The sequence below is a fragment of the Olea europaea genome, unplaced genomic scaffold (assembly GCF_002742605.1).
Source record: "Olea europaea var. sylvestris unplaced genomic scaffold, O_europaea_v1 scaffold980, whole genome shotgun sequence".
Classification (NCBI taxonomy): Eukaryota; Viridiplantae; Streptophyta; class Magnoliopsida; order Lamiales; family Oleaceae; genus Olea; species Olea europaea.
The window spans coordinates 178,490-183,020 of record NW_019268308.1 but is presented as its reverse complement, the minus strand read 5'-3'; positions in this window follow the sequence as shown (position 1 = coordinate 183,020).

Genomic DNA, 4,531 nt, shown 5'->3' with positions numbered 1-4,531 from the left:
TTCAAAATGTGCAGACATTTAAAAAAGAACAACCAAAATGCACAAATAGGTTAAACAAAGTAATCCTAAAGCCACAATATGCACCGTTCTAGATTTCAAGGGAAATTCGAGATCTCAGTATTAAATGATTGTCCAAACGAATTAAGTCAAGTGTTCTAATAGAATAATCCATACAACACAAAGGTATGTTAACAAAAATTCAGTTTCTCACACAATGCAGTCTCATGCAGTCACTTAATGGCAATTAAAACACAAAAGCAATTACCAACTTGCAATTGAATTCAACATTTCAAATTTAACATATAATTTCTGAATTTCTAGTACAAAGAATGGTTATCCCATACGGTAACCACAATCCTAATGTCACCACATGATAAATCGTTTATGTTTAAATTTAAATGGGATAAGCTAATAAATCAGTGTGAATCAATCTGAGTTTGTAAATAATGAGCTATGTGAATTTACCACTTAGGGGCCATCACTATTCGCCCTAAAGTCTCTAGTAATTGTAGCAACCAATCAAGCAAAAAGGAACCTAAATGCGCAAGGGCAAAACTATCTAAAACCACAATTTTATCCAAAACAAAAATCGAACACCCCCACAGGGTCCACCTCACCTCCACAAACATTCTATCTCTGAATGCTGTGACAAAAATCTGCTCTACACGTCCTTACGTGCCTCATCGGAGTCGCCATGCGTGGTAGGACCACCTCACGCACCAGCCATCTAGCTATTCCTCCATCTGCACGTCTCGAATATGGATTCCTTTTCACCACCAAGTCTCTTCATTTGGCCAAAAATTACAATTACAGGTTCGATTTTTGGGCAGCTTTCTGGACAACTTTTCGATCTATTTTCTACCTCAATTCTGCCTTTTTCTGGTCCTTTTTGGTCAGTTTTTTGAGCTGAATCCACTACCTTGATTCTTTGATACCAATTTTCATGGAAGCTCATTCCAAAGATCTTCAAAACGATATTTTTTGGACTTAGTTTCACGTTGTCTTTCTCTACCAAACAACAATCCAAAGGGCTCCAACCCATAACCAATATATTCATTCGGTTGCTTCTGAATCTCACTCACAAAGAACAAGATAACGGTGTTGATTTGTAGGCCACAAAGGCATGAGAAAGACAACGAAAGAAGGCATAAATTGGAGGCCAAATATACTAGGAAAATCATCGATTTTTCACTCTACAAGGCAGTTGATTTTCACAATAAGAGGGCAGCCACGTTTTTCTCAATTTCTTACACTAATCACAATGCAACCGCTAGGTCAAAAACAAAATATATATAGAATAGACTAGGCTTTAGTTGGGCTAATAATATCGTTAAATGAGCCAAGATTCAAATTCATTCAATAGGTAAATATATATGAGCTGTAAGTAGCATTAATTTCTTAAGTTACTTCCAACATTCCACATTGTTTTTAGGTCAAGCCTTTAAATTTGGTTGTTGGTAATAATTCACCATTGGCCAAGGCCTGTAAAAATTAAATTCCAACGTTACATCATAACATGAAATTCATTGGGTATCAAGACCCAACAGGCATTATGTAATTTTATCTATCCTCATATCCGTTTCTCTGTAATTTTATCCATTGATTCTACACGCTCCTTTATTTTTATTTTTTTTNTAGAAAATATTGGTTGTGTCCCATTTAACTCCAAAATTTTAATTGATTTTCTATTTCTGAGGAGGATTTTCAGGGTATCATTTTACTAGTTTCAAGAGTACTTCCTTCAATATCTCCCCTCCATTTCTTTTGGTGAATAGCAAGAATGTTGTCCGTTATTGTAGTTAGAACTGTCAGTGATGACCAATCAGCAGAGGAAAGCCCCGAGTAGAGGATTTTCTAGGACAGGAACCGCGTTATAAATACAAAAATCACACGAAAGTTTCACGGTTGCAAAAGCTAAATTAAGTGTCTTTTATATAGTTTTGTACATCAGACTCGAAGACTAAAAGCACAGCATATGATATCTAGCTTAATGAGTAGTGTGATTGTCCAGAGGATAAGAAACAGTTTATTTAATAAGCCTTAATACATACGAGGTACTTTCTTATGACCTTCTATAATTGCAATTCCTCCATATTTTTTGGCAGCCTGCTTGAAGTCGATAGCAGCTGGCTTGCTTGGGAAAACCAGATTTCTAACCTTTGATGGTTTTTGCATATAGTATTCATTCTGTTGGCATTCTTGGCGAGGAGTCGGATCCCTGGTTTGGGTGAAGAACGTCTCTATGATTATAAATCCTTCCTGGCCAATCTTCAAAAGATTTTCCTGACGCGCCATGTAAAATTTTAACTGATCACAAAGAATGGAAATTTGGTACTGGTTTTTATGTTGTTTGTGATGACAATATTGCCAAATGATGGTCTTTATATAGAATTGGAAGGTATAACTCTTTAGTCCGGTAATGTTCACTAGAAGTCAAATTTCCCAATTCAAGTTAGGATCAAGAACCATGAAAAAAGATCTTAAAAAATTATTCTGACTATTGCATAAGAAGCTTCCTTGAGACCATGTTTGGCTAAGCACTTAATTACAATGAAAACAAATTCTATCCACAATTATAAAAAAATCTATCTATTTAATTGACAATTTCGATGGAAAAAGAATGCCAAGTTGAATAATAAATGATCCAAAATTTCAATATTTTTAGGTAGAAAATTATATCAATCAAATATATTTGATTGAGAATTCCCGTTAAAACAAGTTTTAGGTATTTCAATTTCCTGAAATTCATTTTCTATCCACCCAAATTTAATTTTTGCAATCAAACGGACCGTTAATATTCAGTTTTGAAAATTATGATTCTTACCTTGCTCCTAAATAATAAAAATCTTACTTCTTTTTTGTTTCATATCTATACTTTTGAATACAAAAGCGGACAATGTATTAAATGAAAAAAAGAGATTGTTAATCTATGCATTGATATGGCATTTCTTCCTGTGACCGGCTTTTCTATCAAATAGATTTGGTTCCTGACATATTAAGATAATTACTTGGAAAGCTAAAATATATGGAACATTAACACTTTTAATATAGCGAAATCTTAATCACTACAGAATCTTGGCTATAAATTAATGCTTGGAGAGTTCTAAAGTCGAAGTTAGGAACTAATATCCTAATAATCCTTAATCTAATCATAGCTTTAGTAATTATATAGCCAATGATTCAGATTCCAGACGGATGGCCAGTGAAAACATATCTGGGGAAGGAAAAAGATAGAGATTGAAAGAAATATCTGTTAGGAAGATCATTTATTGACTTGATTCCCTATAGTGCAGGAGATGCAAAGAACGTACCTAACCATTTTTTATTAAAGTAACAGACTTTAAAGGGTAACACTTGGACAAAGAAGCAATACATTTGGCAAAGCTTGAAAATAAGCAAAAGTTATCTTTATGTATGTCTTTTTGTTTCTAAACACTTTCGAACAAGTTCCTATTACCTTAGGGCCTTTGATGGCAATAATTTTCTTGGCAATTTGTGGTTTTGTGGAAAACTAATTCCCAGGTTTTTGAGCCTTTTTTATTTTTGGCAACTGGAACAAATCATATCTCTAATTGTAACAAATTTTGTCCTTTTAATTGACAATTTCCATAAAAAAAAAAACAAAGCCAAAGAACACCAGACGATAGAAAACATTTTTCAAGTGAAAAATTATATAAATCAAACACATTAATTGATAATTTTCAAGAAAACAAGTTCTATGCAATTCAATTTCCTGGAATTCAATTTCTTACCACCCAAATTTTATTTTTGCAATCAAACGGACCCGTAGTTTCAAAATAATTCACTTTTCTACATTTTGATCAATAAAGTAGCTATTTATTTCTAAACTTTTTTAGAGCCCCTTTGGTTTGGATTAAGCTCCGTTTGAATCTCATTACATTAAATTAAATTAAATTAAATTTCATTCTATTTTTCTTTCTCCTATTTTTAATTACACAATCTTTCATAAAATAATATTACATGTAAATCGAAAACTTTTCATTGTTTTTCAACCACCCATTTTTAAAAAAAAAAAAAAAAAAGAGAAAAAAAAAGAAAAGAAACATTCCACACATTTTCATTTCCAAAAAATGAGGGCCAAACAAAGGCTAAAATCTGATTTTAATATAAATCAAAGTCCAACAAACAAGCTCCCGTTGAGCCCCCATTCTCTTTCAATTTTTTTTTTTCTGTTTTATTTTTAACCTCACAATCTTCCATAAAATAATATTACACATAAATAATAAAAAATTTATTCTTTTTTAATCACACATTCTTAAAAAAAAAAAAACACTATTCCAACCATCAAAATTGAAAAAAAAAAAAAAATTGGGGGCCAAACGAAGGCTTAATCACATCTTTCATGAGTCCCGCAACTTTTTAACTACACATTTCAAAAACTTTTATCACAATCTACTAAAAAAATATCTAATTTTAATCCCTGCAAAACACCTTTTTACTTATAAGTTTAGCCAAACATCAATGCATTATACAGCTATAGTTTAGGCTAATCATTTCGCTTTAAATATGA